Raw genomic sequence first — 18,352 nt, 5'->3', positions numbered from 1 at the left:
AAGTCAGTAGGGATAAGTTACCTGATATAGGTTCCGAGTATGAAGGGTAAGATTGTCAAACTTGTACATGTTTCAGACTTTCAGTTACCAATTGCAAAGTCATTGAAGTACTAAAATACCCTTTTCTTTTTGTAGGGATGAAAACAATGTTATGGATGCTGTTGAGTTTGTTCTTCAAAACTTCACAAAGGGGAAAGTCTCGAAGTACATTCGACTTGCAGTGTGATGTGGGTTTGTTTTCCGATGAGGAGATCAGCATCGGTTGCTGATGCTATTTTGTCCACAGCGGCGGAAGACCGCCATGATCGGGTGAAGTTGGAACAAAATGCCCACCCGTTATTGACTGCTAACCTGGTCTTTCAGGTAGTTTTCCATTCAAATTAGATTAATTTGTGAATAAATAAAAATAAGGTAAATTACAAATTTACACCTATGTTTTACACAAAGTTTTAAGCTACAATACTAAAATTTGAACTGTACAGGTTGCTTTCATCTCTTCATCTTCTAATTTATATGGGTTCTTTGAAAATTGAATAAGAACCTATGTGGGTATGTATTTGCTTCTCAACTTATGCTACATCTTTTCTAGCTCACTTGTCTTACTGTATTATTAATCTACTTTTACTTTTCTAGCTGACTTCTCTTACTGCCAAACACTCTCCTGTAAATTCAAAAAGAAGATAGCACAGACAACGAGTATCCTTTGGGAGCTGCCCTTGAGGCCACCAAAAATACTTTGATTTAAGGTAGTACAAAACTCTTATTGGTAGATCATTTTGATTTCACTCATACATACATACATACCATGTGTACTATTAATTAGTTGATATTGATATTGTACAATTGACATGATTATTGTGTAGGATTTCTGTGTTGTTCTTCATCAAGAGTTGAGATTGATATTGAAGCTAAGAGACATGATGATTGGTCGGATACATGAAGGTTTCAGAGCTTCTTCAGACAGCTTGATGATGACTTATTGAAACTAGAAGGTTCCCCTTTATAACAATGTAGAATTAGGTTATATAGTTAGGGAAAACCTCTTAATAACAATGTACAATCAGATCCCTTTAATATCAATGTATTACAATTTTTTGACATGATGTTATTGGATGAAATTGATTGTTTTGGTATATATTTGTTTCTATATTTTTGTATAATGTGTAAAAGAGTATCGTAAAGGTACGTTGTATATGCATATCGTAAATGGTTGGCGAAGTTTATGACACGCAAATGCGTGTCATCTTCATTTATAACAGGGGCTTTAATGATACGCAATGCGTGTCCTAAAGGCGCGTCGTAAGGTTACGACACACAAATGCGTGTCGTCTTCCTTTATGACAGGGCCTTCCTAGATACACATTGCGTGTTGTAAATGAGCGTCGTAAATGCGTGTCGTAAATGCGCGTCGTAAATGTGCGTCGTAAATAGACGACACGCAAAAGCGTGTCGTCTCTCGTTATGACATGGCCTTCCTTGACACGCATTTGCGCGTCATCTGAGTGTTTTACGACACGCATTGCGCGTCGTAAAAGACTGTTTTTGTAGTAGTGGATCTTTCAATCTCCCACTTGCACACGAGTCATCATAGATTGATATAGACAGTATCGAACGTCTAGTAACATTTCATTACCCCCAATAAAACATGACGAAGAATGCCATTCATCAACATCTAATTCCCAAAAGCTCCAAGCTTCGACTGATGTATTAAGGTAAGTTTATCAATTATCCCTTTGTTACAGACATTCTATTGAACATGAGCCCTGGATCGCAACCAATCTCATTTGTAATTCAACTTTGGCTAATGCGTGTTCGATGTCTAACTCTTAACACGTAAGATGAACAAATCTCATCTTGACTACATAAGCCTCGTGCATGGTTTGCACCATACCTAAAAATGACTTTTATAAGTGCCCGGTTAAGGATCAACATTTGACCATATCAAAGCAAAACACTCCCTACACTTAAGTCCCACTATGTATCTCAGGTGCTAAGGATGCAAAGATAGTACCTTTTAATGAAGTATTACTCATAACGACGATCTATGAGTAGATCTTGATGTGGGTCCGTTCAATACTAGTTCACTGACAAGTACCTATGAAACTTGGTTACAACCACTTGCCTATTTTCATCTAGTGAGAGTGAACCAATCCAATTCATATTATTTTTACTTCATAATTACTCCCACAATTATAACCGACTATGAACTTTTAGAATAATAAGATTATTCATGGATTAAACATGTTAATATAGAATACACGAAGTATTAATGTGATGATCATATCCCAGTATATCAAAACATTGTGTAATAGTTGTTGTTATAATATTCCAATATCCAAATACTAAATCCAAATCAAAATCCCATTTCTAGAACAATAAAGTCCTATAGCTAAAGTGTGAATATTCATACTTCGCTCAAAAGAAATACTTTATTAATAGGTTCAACCAAATTTAATTTGTGTGACTTCTGCGAACACTATCATGTCCATATTTGACTTTACTCTGGGTATAGTTACATATCTTGGAGAATATGATTGGTGTTCTTTCGTGACATAAAGTCTCTTATCTTGATTAAGTATACTCTCGAAGTCACAAAGATTTCTTTGTGATCCTGGAATGGTAGAAATCGAAATAGTTTTTCAATGAGCTTATTCATCCAATAATATTTGACTTCAACTTCTAAAGTAGTGTATTCTTATTTTGTAATAGATTGTGTCATTATGTTTTGCTTGGAACTCATTTCAACTAAACTTACTCTTCATTCCATATTGAATTCATAATCCAATTATAATTCATAATTATATATATTTGTTTATAAATCAGAATCCTATATAGCTCTTTACATGAAGATTCTATTATAAACTAATTATGCCGTATACATTCTCTTAGATCTTATTAAGTACTCTAAGAATATTCTCATAGTCATCCAATGAATTAACCATGTATTCAATTTGTAACTCATGATATGACATAAATGATGGAATTATTTGTTAAGCAAATAGAATATAAATCATTTCATCTAACTCAAACCTATGTGCTAGGTCCTTTTGAGACAAACTCAAGATAGGTGTCATGTTACAATGCCAAATTCTCCAAAGGAATCTTGTATCTTGTCCCGTTTCAAGATATTGTTAATTCACACAAAAGAATTTAAAACTCTGAACATTCATATTTATCTAGCTGTATAGGTTTTACATTCCAAGAATGTATCTTGTTACTCCTAAGTCTTTATAGAAATACATTCTGAGTCAAGGTGAAACGACCTTGCATAGTCAGAATGTTATTTTAAATGACTAAGTATGTCTTATTCATACAATATTAGGAATATCACTATCCTCCCACTTGTTCTTAGTAAACACACATGTTCTTTTCATTTTGATATAAAAGAATATCTTGTATCTTCATATTAAAATGACTATTACAACCTTGAGATGTTTTCTTTATATCTACAAGTAGATCTTAAGCCTTACAGATATGGTTAGGATAACATGGATTAAGAAAACCTCCCGGCTAAGCTATATAGATATCTTCTAGTAGATGTCTATTAAGAAAAATGGGCTTTCTTGAAATCTATTTGCTATGTTTTATATTTAGAATATGAAATTATAGTAAATAATATCCTTCTTGATCTAATCATAACTACTTGTGAAAAGGTTTGATCATAGTCAATGTCATGAGTATGAAAATGACCATACTCAATGACACGGGTATGATAAAATCCTTTTATGACAAGCTTTGCTAAATGTGTATGATATCCATGTATATATTCTTTCTAAAAGAATATCTTACTCCTTCTAGCCTTGCTATAGAGAGGAAGATTAATCAATCCCATACTTGATTCTTTTACATAAATTACATCTCAATATTTATGACTCTAAGTCATTTATCAAATTCAAGATTTGATATAGCATCTTGGTAGTTGATGGATTTACCAAAAACCATCAAGAAGAACTCTTCAAAGAGATATTCCACATTTCTCATGTCAAATTAAGATGATTTCTACCATTAATGTGAACTATTTGTGTTCGTGAATAGCTATTATTCAAGATCAACAATTCCTTGTTAAAACTAATGCCACCAATTGCTACATCAAGCTATGGTTCTTGAGCTTCTTCAAGTTCCATGTGTCTCCCACTTTCCTTGTCACTAGAAGCTTGCTTTCTGCTAACTCAACACTCAGAAGAATAAGATAACTTATTCTTGGTGGGTTTGTATAATATAAATGCCCTTTTAGAATATTCTATAGATATGTAATTTGTTGGTGTTTGTATTCAAGATACAATTAATAGTGATTAAGGTATAATCCTAAGAGAATTATAGGAAGATAATTTCTACAGATTAGAAAGTAAACTTTATCTGATAAGGTCTCATTCATCCATTATTATCACTTAAAGCTTTAGATGGTGTTACTGGACTGTATCTCAACTTTATGTTTGGAATTTAAACAAAGGTTTCATAATTATGCTTTACCATGTAAAATATAATTATAACTATTATAGTTGATAATAAAGTTGATTTGGTATCTTGCATAAAATTATAGACATTCATTAGAAATGAAGTCATACAACACAGTGTATAGTTCCTTAAAAATTATTTCCCTTACATAGTAGTGAAAATATGATTAGAAATCTTTTACATATATTAATAGGATTCACATATGTTAAATAAACTATATTATTTGCCTTCAAAGATCCCTTTCTTGAAGTTAGAATATGTGTATTTCATTTATATAATAAAGATCACAATATCTTAGACAACTTTGATTCAAAACAAGTTTAAGTAAAACTGTTTACATATAGAACTTGTTATTTAGAAAGGACTGATATTTACTTTACAATTCTATTAAGAGATCTAGTCTCACAAGTAGAAGTTAATAAATGCAGAATCTGAATATTATCGTTATGAAAAAATGAACAAGTAAATAATCAAACATTTAAATAAACTAACTGAGACATATATATATATATATATATATATATATATATATATATATATATATATAGACATGCAAAATTTAAAACATACATTGTTCCAAAACAAACATTATTTTATATTACAAGTAATTTATGTTCTAAGCATAACTAATGAACTAAACTCCGAGAGTATTGTTCCAACTTGCTTATGCTCAGTTGGTTACTCTTATGTGAATATCTGAAAAGAAGGTACAAATATTAGATTAACATTTAAGTATCAAGTACTAGAGTGTTATATGAAAAGTATGACTTCTTTCTAGTAGATACCTAAAATACTAGTTTCTTCCAGACTTTTTTTCAGGTAAGAGAAGTAGTTCTTCTTCTAGTGTCTAGTTTCTCGACAAAAGAAACAAGATTTATCTATGTGGGCCTTGGATTTCTTGGGCTTAAAGTTGTTCAGTCCATAAAACATGGGCTTCTTAGATCACACAAAAGTGACTCTTTTCAGCCTTGCATTATTCCATTGTTTGAACAAGTTTAAAACAAATATCACTATATTTATTGGAATATTTCTTAACATGTCATATCAGCAGATATATATGTAAATTATCCAAGAATTCCTGGAAGTCATGAATAACTATTCCTAGTGTGATGTTCGAAGCATCTTGAGCAACACAGTGATACCTTTACTAGATATCATGTTCAGGTCTATTGCTCAAAGCAATTTGTTTAAGACTAGGACCTTTAAGTGTTTACGATTTCACATCTCTCACAAGATTGTCTCTCAAGACATTAACTCATCCATTGAAGTTGTATCTATTGAATGTTATTGTTTTTTTAAGTCATTCAAAGAAAATGACTATTCATGGTAATGGGACTGGATTATTTATATCTACAAAATTTTAACAAAATTCATTTAGTATTTTCAGTATCTAATCTTTAATAATTAATAACCTTTTAGTTTCCAAAAACATTAATTATCGAAGTCAATGATCCAAGTTGCAAAACAAATAAATGGGTATGTGACATTTATCCAATTCATTTGAATCCAACCCGGTAGATATCGATTATCAATTATATTCTACTATATAATTCCTAGTATTATGGGATCGCTAATAACAACTTTAATTAGACATGGTTGATCCCATTTATGCCTCAGATTTCTCTTTCTTAGGTGACCTTTAAATCATTCAATTTGAAAAACTTGTGTAATCGACATATAACTTGATTATAGAAATCGCAAATACACCCCGGCCATCAAAAGATAACACTAAGATGTTAGGTGACCTTTATCCAACTAGTGCATACAAGAGATGTTTGACTGTTCATTAAAAAGGTTTGCATGGATTTGAGGTTTGTAAGGGGTCTTTGATGTTTTTATAATTCTAGTTTCAAAAAACATATTATATCATGGTTACTGCATGCATCCAATAAACCATGATATACTTTAAAAAATCTTATTTGATGTAAAATCACATTTTAACAAAGTTCTTTTATAAAATCTAGTTTTATAAAATTGACGCGATCAAATTTTAATAGCTAGCATTAAGTTCGATTTTTTAGAACGTTTTGAAACCTTTTAATGAAACTTATTTTTATAAAATAAGGTTTGGAGTTTGATAATTTTACAAATCTCTATTTTAAACTTACATAATTTTAATCCCGAAATTTTACCGGTTACTAGTTTTAACGATAAAGCCTGTTTTAATTTTTAAAATTATTTTACCATCTTATGTTAAAAGGTAATTTTCATTCAAACCAAACTCTTTTGTGATGTTTATTTATGTTCAAATATTATTTTGCATTTGAAAAACTAAATTATAAACCGTAACATAATAAGAAAAATTAAATATAAAACAACACAAACATATAAGAAAACACATGCGTATAAACCAAGCCATAAACTAATGACATTTTTTGAGCCATCACAAAAATATCAAGTCCATTCCTAAAGGGACATAATGGACCTCTATTTTCTAATGTATTCATATGCTCCCACTTGCTTCAACACATTGTAGTAAGTTTATAAAAATAATTTTATAAAGTTTAAGAAACTATCATAAAATCAAGTTTATAAACTTTTGATATTCAAAATGGCCACCATCTTCATTCTTGTTATATTTTATAAAAATAAACTATTTATAAAACTAATCTATATCTTACAAAAACTAACAAATGAAAACTATCTATTTAATTATTAAATACCATATGAATAAATAAATAATTACAACCATTTGAAATAAATCAACACATGCAACAACATAAAAGTTCATGGCTAGTTTATGCACATCATACACATTTATATAATCAAAATTATATACAACAACTCTTTGTTTTACTAAGACAACTTTTATGACTAACAATATGAATGTAAACTTTTAGTTAAAAAATAACAATTATCAACATTTTAAAGTTGTCATAAAAAATATATATGGATTTTTTTTTGCAAAGAGAAAACCATCAATGTTTTCCAAAAAAAAGATTTCATCAACTTAACAAATAATCTAACTAATCTTACAAAAATGGTTCTGATACCAATTTTTGTGTTTTCATTCAAAAATTTGTTTCAAAAACATAAACAATGCATCAGAAGACTTAAGATTTGAACAAAAATAAAACTAGTTTTATTCCCATCAAAATATCATTTTTCAAGACATAGAAAGATTAAAATAACCATAGAAAGGAAAGTGTTACAACCTTTGAAGACCTTGGTACCTTTTGGCAAATAAGAAGTTAATGAAGATGGCTTTAAACTCCAAAAGAGAAGGTCTCTACAAGTATCCACCAAGCAAGAGTAGAACCATCATATATGCTAGTATAACATTTGTAAAATGTTGTTTTTCAACTTTAAGACATACACCAAAATATGTCTAAAGAGAACCAACACTTTATGCCTTCACTTGTACCACCAAATTGAAAACGAGAAGACGAGAGGGAGGGCTTAAACCACAAAAATTTGGCAGCCCTTGGAGCTCTAGGAACTCTCGAAGGATGAAAAAGAAACTAAAAGCTAGCTCCAAATTCTTGCAATTCTTCTCCTTTTATCCATCATCTAATGTAGACCAAAAAGCAAAAGTAAAAGCAAGTTTTTTACAAGCATGGTGTAGCTTATTAAACAACTTAAAAACAACCCATGCTTTGTCCCATATTTTACTTTATATAACTATATATATATATATATATATATATATATATATATATATATATATATATATTAATCACATTTATATACAAACAAACTCTAACTAGTTTAATGGGACAAATATAACTTATAAATTATCATACTTGATGTTATGATTCATAAGTTGTTATTTAATCAAAAAAATTATTATTTCCATAAATAATAAATTCATAGTTAGTGATATATTATTTCCATGGAATAATAATTTTCCAATTAAATACAAGTGTTGATATATTTTTTAATAATCAAATTATACTAATAAATAATCAGATGATGGTAACTTGCTATAATGTGTAACCCTATAGGATCATGTATTATTAGCAATATCATTCTATAATGACTCTTAGGCATACAAGATCTTTCTATATATATATATATATATATATATATATATATATATATATATATATATATATATATATATAGTATCATTTGTTGATTAACATTTAATGTGCATACGTGTGTGGACAGTCCTATCATGTGAGAATGACTAACATAATAAGTTGTTTGGTAATGTGAAAACGTTCAACATCAAATAACTATTGTCATTATCACACATTCTCACTAATTAAATCATGTATAAATGGTAGTATGAAACTTTTTTTTATGAGACTCATTCTGTCAGAATGTATTCTTGATAATTATATTCTCTAAAATGAGAACGAGTGAAGAAGGATGCGTGAGAAAAATATGAACAAGAATTAGTTAAAATGCATGATAACGACAATATTTTAGTGAGGTTGAACATATTTACAATACCCAACAACTTATTCTCTTTCGTGCTATTTGTTTTTCTTTTAGGCGAAAGGTCTACAATCTGCGGACCATATCTACAAAACGCTGCAGTAGATGAGGTGAACCAAATGTCAGCAGTTATTGAGATACGAGTGTTGGACTTAACATCATCTCTTGCTGATCCCAGTTGACTGGAGTCCTGTAATCACAACAACGAAGATATAACGACAGTCGACGTCCAGGAGGGGGTCCTGGGACGAAGCTCCGACGGTCTAGTTAGTGTCTGTTTGAGGATAAGGTAATTCGGGTTTTGATGGAGACAAAGTGATCCCTTCTTATGGAAAAGAAGGATCCTTTTATACATGTTGTTGCGTGTGCACGGTCCCAACATTGCCTTTTATCCCGTGTAAGTCGATAGGATGTGGAGAGTCCTATTAGAGCTTCGTTCAACACTTGTGTCCATCTGCTATTGGTGCATATTAAACAGAGGGCAACGACTTTGGCATAACACGTGTCGCTTTGGTGGCGACTGACTGTGTTTTGTCTTATTATAGATCGGAGATTATCGGAAGGAATTAGACCTAGGTGCAAGGGCGCCAAGCGAGAGGGTCTAGCGCGAGGCAGAGGGCCAGGGTCTGGCACTAGAATATATTTGCGCCCATTAGCTAGGTCGTCCTATAGGTAATGGTATTGTTATCTTTAACGTATTCCTAGTGGGATACGTTAATATGTCCCCTAGGCTAGTAAACATTAGTGTTAGCCTGGCGTAGCTGAGTTGTTCTAGCTTAGATCAAGACACGTGTTCGACACGGATGGCTCTGACGCACGTTGATCTGATAGAGACGTCTGCGTAGACGGTTTTATCATGGTAACTGTTCGATATTCCCACCTTGCATTTAAAACCTTCCATATTAAGGACGATTTTCTTCTTTGTGCTTCCCACTTCTTCAACCGCTTCCATCTTTTCTTTTTCTTCCTCCTCGTTCGTCTTGTTCTTGAATTTCAAGAGAAAATGGAAAAAACACAGACTAGTATCAAGCCAACTCCAAGCGAGTTTGAAACTATTTGAACCGGGTTCAGCTTTATGCCAAAACACGGGGTGCAATATCCCAAGAAAGGGGCGATCATCTCTCGTCCACCGGAGGGGATGGTCAGAGTCCCCATTACGATCTTCGAGGCGGGCTTAAGGTTGATGACAACTGAATTTTGGATGAGATCATGCGTCAATATGGGTTTTCTGTGGGTGATCTGACTCCCAACACCGTCAGCAAAATCAGGGCTTTGAACTGGCCTATCGAGCCCTTGGGGTGCTGCCTCAGTTCTGGGCATTCAAGCCTTTCTTCAACTCTTCCACTCATCTGGTGTCCATACCTTCTCCTAAAGGCGGGGCATTCATGCGTTCATCATTAACCATAAAGCACCCAAGAAGAATTGGCAAGATAAATGGTTTTGGGTGAACCGCAACTTGGTTGGTTACGGCTACCCTTGGAGGACCGATTACTCTGACCAGTCGCCCGAACTATAGGATGCTAACCTAACCGTGGCACAAGCACTGGGGGGTTTCTGTTTCACTAGGGAAGACTGGGAGGATCACATCGTAGCCGCAGTAGGGATGAGTACCGCCTGGAGGGCTTGGGGGATGATGCCTCAATACTTCATGGAGATGGATGGTAAGTATTCTTCCATTCCCCCCCCCCCCCCCCCTTTTAAAAGATATATTTTTAGGGGTAGTGATTTACTTATATTCCTTACTTCTTGCTTTTGCATGTCACAAGAAGATTTTTCCCTTTGAAATAGTGTTGTGGGGAAAATTTAAGGGCAATCTCTAGTACCGAGAGGTACCTTTGGTGGAGATACTTCCGCCTCCTATTAGCACTGATCGAATGCTAGTGCTTGGTGCTCCCCTTGTTGCTAGGAATGAAGGGCCCGATCCTCAGGTTGATCCGACTTTGGTGGATGTAGTTGTCGAGGGTGTTTCTCGTGATGACACTACGCCTCAGAGATCTGAAGATAATCCATCGAAAGAAGCGAAGGTTGGTGGTGGCCAGGAAACTACCAAGCGGCGGATAGCTTGGATAGATTCCACCCTTCCTGGGGACGTTGGTGCTAATACTACTGGAAAAGGTTTTCTCAAGAGACGCAATGTGGACTTCTCGCTGGGGGATTCTGATATTTTTATTACCATCCCCGATGAGGATGTTTCGAACCTATCAGAGGGGATGGACACTGAGGAAACAAAACCACCTTATGGACCAAAAGAAGAGCCAAAGGAAAAAGTTGATCTTGGTAGTGGCGATCTTGGGAATGGGCCAGGGGGTGAAGTTCCAACCCCCTCTCTTTTTAGTTTATCTTCGTTGAGAGACGGTGTTGATGCAGATGCTACTCCTACTCCTCTAGTTACTTCAAGTGTCTTCCTCCTAGAGTGGATGCTCACTCGTGAGTCTCTACTTACGCAACATTCAGTTGCGTACGAATGGATTCTTCATGTGTTCCCTTCGGCCACTATTGAAGCTTTTCAGATCTTATCCAACTCCCACGTGGTCAATAGCTTATAGCACTCAGCTCATCCGAGTGCCTTCGTCACATCAGCTCAGACTTGTCGGACTTTACTGTCATCAAGTCTGAGCATGACGACCTGAGGTGCAGAGTACCGAGCCTTGAAAATGTGAAGCGTAAGTTCAAGGAGCGTTATGACGTGTTGGCTGGGGAGAAGGCATCTGTGGAAGAGCATGTGGTTAGTTTGGATATGGAAGTGCAACATTTTTCACAGAAGGTGAAGGGTCTGAAGTAGGAGAAAGATGATTTGTAGAAGATGGTGAAGCTCTAGGATGAGTATCTGGATGTAGAGGCATCGAAGAAGGAAGTCCTGGATGAAGATGTAAGTCCCGAATTCTCCTACAAATCAATCAGATTCACTTTGATGGTGCGGAATCCCAATCAAAGTGTATAATGCAAGATAAATATGAATAAGAACAATATAATTAATCTTTAATGCACTCTATTATAGATGAATAGTCGGGTCCATAAGATTCATGATTCACACGGTTTTCTCTTGTTTTCTTTCTAGATCTCGTTCCTAGCAATATGGCAGCCCCTAGAACGTCTCACACTCTTTACAAGGCCTAAATAACACTATTTATACCTAGATCTAATAACAAGGCCCAAGCCCAAAACCTAAACAAAACAATATAAAGCCTAACCAAAATCACATGTGATTTTAGTCCAAACAACCCCAAAACATGGTGTTTTCGGTCCTAGACCGAGAACTCTAATAGCTTATGAAAAGCAAAGTATAAACCACAATTTATGACCTAACAATCTGCCCCTTGTTTTATAGCTTTCTTTTTACTTGGCATAAACCATAATTTAGTCCTAACAATCTGCCCCTTCGTTTATCGCTTTCTTTTCTTTTCAGTCTTTCTTCATCTTTGTCTTTCAGCTTTAATCTTCGATTTCTTCACAACTTCAAGATGAACATATGAATTTATGCATGAATGAATTCATCTTGAGTAGTTGGACTTCCTTCAAAGAATTGACCTTGAATGCACATTGGGTGTAGAGGCTTCTTATAAAGATTCTTGAAAATCAACACTTTCAGCTTTGAAACACTTCAGAGATAATAAAAGAGAGACCGATTCTTCTGGATCACTTCAGCAAGTTCATAGATAGCAGCAAATTGATTGAGGAGGCTTCAATGCAATCTGTCACATAACTTCAAATACAACTTCACCTTGCTTCTGGGGTTGAAAATTTGAATGTTGAAAAATAATCTTCACTTCTTGTTCCTTCGAATAAGTATTCTTTAACAATCACCGTTGCGCCTTGAAAAGTAGTCATGACTAAAAAGTCCATGTGGATCACAGAATCATAATAACCCTTCTCACCACAGTTGTTCAAGGACCCAGCCTTGGCTCAGAAGGAGACTACTCGCAATATCTGTGTGAACACGGAGGAACGCAATGCGATTTGTTGAGTATCGGAGAACTACTCATGGCCTTTTTGATGTCAGCCCCTATATATCCTAGATCAAAGATCTCAATACTGTTTTTCAAGTTAAACAAGTTAACTTGGCCCTTGGCGAGACGATCAGCGATAACCGTACCTTGCGAGGTGCATCACCCTGGTGCCATGACATCTGTACAGTTTAAGACTTTTAATTCCTTACATACGACAGTTCTTAGAAAGATATTGTCTAAATGACAATTTGTATGGTTTCAATCCTTCAATTCCTTGTGAAAGTGGAGTGAAGTGTAATGACCATCAACTCATTTCCAAGTTTCTTCTCCTTGCTCAGAATGTTCCAATACAGTCTCCTTGAGTCTCTTCTTCTTTTTGAATTCGCTTTTTAAGACAAACAAAACTTTGATATAATAAAAATAAGTTGAGATAATAAAAATAAAAGTAAAAATAAACTTAGCACACAATAGAAATAACTAAGAAATAAAAATAAAAGTAAAATACACTCAAAAGTAAAAATAAAATATTTTTGGATTTTTTTAATGGAAGACTGGAAAAAATAAAACAGAAATAAAAATATTTTTGGATTTTTGATTTTTCTGAAAAAAAAATAAAAACAGAAATAAACATATTTTTGGATTTTTAAATTTTATGATTTTGTTTGATTTTTTTAATTTTCCCCCTAAATTTGTGCATAGAGGAAAATTTTGAACAAATTTAACAAAAACAAAAAATAATAACTAAATTTAAAACATTTTTGGGATCAAAGTTGTCAAACAATTCAATATCGTTTATCAACACACACCTGCATGTTTAGCTTTGGTCAATCACCAATATTGTGATTCGCTTAAAGACAAATGATATTGACAAGTTGGACAGATCATAAGTGACAAGTCGTTGTCATCTTATTCCTAAATGGACCATTTTGTTGACGACGACCAATGATATTGTTGTCCACTTAAATTCAGCAGCGAGATCTACAGTCAACCCTTAGCTAATTCAATTTTAAGCTCACTAGAACGTGTTCCCCATTTCACGACATACCCTAGCAATCAAGGACTTCCAAAGAGCTCTTTACTTTAGGTGAGTGCTCAATTATTTGAAAGAGAAGATAGATATAAAGATGCATATGTTGTATCCCAGGTCGGATGTCTTTTAATCACGTAGAGGGAACAACATATGACTAACGTAGATAGAGGGACAGAGAGATAGAAAGATGCATATGCTGTTTCCCAGGTCGGATCTTCCGATCACGCATAGTAGACAACATATGACTGACATAGATAGATAGAGAGAAGCATAGATAGAGATGTATAGAAATATAGTGCATATATTGCGTCCCAGGTTGGATCTTCCGATCACGCAAAGGGGGCAACATATGACTGACAGAGAGTATAAGAAAGAAAAACAATTTCACATCGACATACTTTATCAGAACCCCCCAGTCATCCTATCAGCACCAGAATTAAGGACATTAGTCCGTACATCGAAGAAATGTTGAGCCACAGTTCTAGATGATAAGTAACTTTAATGTATCTTGTAGGCTCCTTTGTTTATCTCACTGCTCAATCTATCCAAGCGTCTGATGGGTTTTAGGTGAAACAAATAAACTAGAAAACAATTCCGAAGTTCACATGCAACCTACTTTCGATCTATGTTTTAACTATTGAACATATAACTTTGAATTGCAAAACAAGAACCCTAGAGGAGAGAGGCTATTTTCGAAATTAACAAACTAGGGTTTTAGAATTACATACCTTTCAATTGTTATAGCAAACAATTGTTGATCCTCTTGAACTTGATCTTCTTGGAAGCCTAGCACCACAAATGTAATGCCTCTAATGGAGTCACACCCAAAAACTAGCAAGAAGGAAAGTTGAAGGAGAGAGAGTAGGGTATACAAAAATCGGCCCTAGGGTTTCACAAGGGAAGGAGTGGCTGAATTTAGGAGCTGGGAGGCTCCTTATATAGCTGAGGGATCTAGGGTTTAGGGAAAACCCTAATACTCCTTTGTTTGGGGCCTAAGCTAATCCAAAGGCCTTATCCAAGCCCCTTGGACGAAATCCTTAGGGTTTCCCCTATAGATTTCGTCCATCTCCTTCCAAGGAGGTTCTGGAGCCTTCCACTCAACTATTTGATAATTGCAAACTAGTCCCTGCACTTTACAATTAATACAATTAACCCCAAAATTAATTCTAATTAATTTCTGGCTAACTATTAATTAAACCTTATGATTTCTAATTAATATATTAATCTTTTAACATGTTAATAAATCATTTATATTAATTTATTAATCTTATAATAAATCAATATCTCTCCTTTCATAATTTCCTTGTCTAGTTGCTAGGTTTGAGGGCAACCCAAAAGGACTGTGCTGCTATCAATTCAAGTACATACCAATTATAGTTATGGGCTTAGACACCTAATCCAACAGTCTCCCACTTGGATAAGTCTGTGACTATGATTGCTAGTATGACTTCTAAATTTGACCAGCAAATTGTAGCTTCCAAAAGCTACTGCTGAACTCTAACTCAGTCAGTTACATGTCCTTAGATAAGTGATCATATAATCCTTTATTCTGCAAGATATCCCCAGACATAAGACATGGAATGTAATCAATCTCTTTGTCCAGAATCTCTGTTTCCCGATTTCTGATTTATGATGATGTAGGACTTCTAATTGAACACATCAATTTAGTCCTGGCTGGGCGCAACACATAAGTCAACACCAAATCATCGAGTGGCCCACAGATATTGCTTTTCCAGTTAGGGCAAAAGGAACGAATAAACGTTGACTCATATGCTTGTATCTTTTACTCATCAAATCATACATGACAATACGTTTTATAACACCAAGTTACTGATGCGTTTTCGTATCACCAATGTACAACCGACTTTGTAAATTACAACTCATATATCTTCGTTTCAAGATTATAAGATATTATCGTCTCAGTATTACTCGTGATGAATTCCATGAAGTGATACTCTAAGCGAGGGTTTATCCAATACTCAAATCTCAATTTCTGAGTACTCATGAACATTGCAGCAATTCTATTGCCATGTCTATCCTTAGACAACATGCAATCCATTTCACGAGAGTCTTAATTCACTACTTACTTCCAAAAGTACGAGCGACTGTGGAGTTTGAATAATCGTATTATTCGGGAAGTAAAAACATGCAAAATATGAAACACAATAATAAACAATTGACAAAAGGTAGTAAACCAACTCATAAATAATACTTTATTATTTAATCACCAAAAGTCAATTACATTTACTTCGTAAGAAGTTTCTGAACTAGACTAATCTAACTACTAAAACTAATATCATCTTTCAGTCCTATGCTTCGAGCATGCTGAATATGCTTAGCCCTACTCAGACCCTTTGTGAGGGGGTCTGCTGGGTTATCTTCAGATGACACCCTTTTTACTACAATCTGGCCTTCTTCTACTCTATGCCTGATGAAATGGTACTTTCTGTCGATATGCCTGGTTTTACCATGATCTCTGGGTTCCTTAGTTAAGGCAACCGCTCCCTCATTATCGCAGAACAGTTCCATAGCCTCCTGGATGGTTGGAACAACTCCGAAATCTCCGATGAAGTTCCTCAACCAAGCTGCTTCTTTCGCTGCTTCACTCGCTGCTATGTACTCTGATTCACAAGTAGAATCAGCCACCATATCTTGCTTGGAACTTTTCCAAGTAACCGCTCCTCTATTCAGTAAAAATACCCAGCCAGACTGAGAACGGAAGTTATCTCTATCCGTTTGAAAGCTAGCATCACTGTAACCATCTACTCTCAAAGTATCATTGCGACCAAGCACAAGGACCCAGTCCTTTGTCCTTCGCAAATACTTGAGTATATTCTTAACCGCTATCCAATGAACTCTACCCGGGTTTACCTGATAGCGACTGACCATGCTGAAAGCAAATGCCACATCAGGGCGAGTACATGTCATAGCGTACATGATCGATCCGACAGCGGAAGCATAAGGTACGCGACTCATGTCAGCTATTTCCTCATCTATACTCGGGCATTGAGTCTTACTCAATTTGGTATTGCTTTGGATAAGTAGCTCTCCCTTCTTGGAATTTTCCATACTAAACCTCTTTAGTACCTTATCCAAGTATGTGCTCTGACTAAGTCCAATTAGTCTCTTCTTTCTATCTCTCAATATTCTAATCCCAAGAATATAGGCAGCTTCTCCAAGGTCTTTCATGGCAAAACACTTTCCAAGCCAAGACTTAACATTTTTCAAGGTTGGAACGTCGTTACCAATGAGTAATATGTCATCGACATATAACACCAGAAAAGTTACTATACTCCCACTAGCCTAGATATACACAAAAAACTCATCTTCACTTCTAGAGAAACCAAACTCTTTGACTTTCTCCTGGAATCAAAGATTCCAGCTGCGAGATGCTTGTTTCAATCCATAAATGGATTTCTTAAGCTTGCACACTCTATTGGGAAACTTTGCATCAACAAAACCCTCCGGCTGATTCATGTAAACATCCTCAGCCAACTTCCCGTTAAGGAAAGTAGTCTTGACATCCATCTGCCAGATTTCATAGTCATGAAAGGCAGATATGGCGAGCAATATCCTAATAGATTTAATCTTATCTACTGGCGAGAAGGTCTCATCATAGTCAACCCATGGGGTTTGAGTGAAACCTTTTGTAATCAGTCGAGCCTTGAATGTGTACATATTTCCATCCATGTCTGTCTTCTTCTTGAAGATCCATTTGCACCCAACTGTCTTACGACTTGGTGCACTATCAACCAAATTCCAAACTTGGTTGTCATACATGGACTTAATCTCGCTGTCCATTGCCTCTTTCCACTTGGAAGCCTCTGGGCCTGCCATTGCTTCCTTCTAAGTAACTGGTTCATCTAAATTTACCAGTGTTCTATCACTGATGAATGTGTCACCATCTGAAGTAATATGAAAACCATACAACTCAGATGGCACACTCACCCTAGTGGATCTTCGAACAGGTAATGAGTTATCAACTAGTTCAACAAGAACTGTTTCCTCTGGTTGAGTGCTAGTGTCATCTAAGGTTCCTTCATTGGCCAACTCTTGAATTTCTTCAAGGTCTATGGTGCTCCCACTGTCCTCTTTGAATATGAGCTCTCTTTCTAGAAAGACTCCTCTTCGTGCTACAAAGACCACGTTTTCATTAGGTCTGTAGAACAAATATCCAAAAGACTGGTTTGGGTAACCAATGAAAACACATTTCTCACTTCTAGCTGCTATCTTGTCGTGAGTCTGTCGTCTTATGAAAGCTTCACAACCCCAGACTTTAAAATGTGCTAACGAGGGAACTTTCCCCATCCACATTTCGTGAGATGTTTTGGCAACCTTCTTTGTAGGGATAAGATTGAGGATGTGGGTGGCTGTCTCTAAGGCATACCCCCAGAAGTGAATAGGAAGCGAAGCACGACTCATCATAGAACGAACCATGTCAAACAAGGTTCGATTACGCCTCTCAGCTACACCATTTAACTGTGGTGTCCTAGGAGGAGTTAATTGTGAGACTATCCCACATTCTTTTAGATAGTCA

Source organism: Lactuca virosa, chromosome 7 (genome assembly GCF_052849685.1).
Source record: "Lactuca virosa cultivar CGN04683 chromosome 7, Lactuca_virosa_CGN04683_v6, whole genome shotgun sequence".
NCBI lineage: Eukaryota > Viridiplantae > Streptophyta > Magnoliopsida > Asterales > Asteraceae > Lactuca > Lactuca virosa.
Note: the sequence above shows the minus strand (reverse complement) of the source record.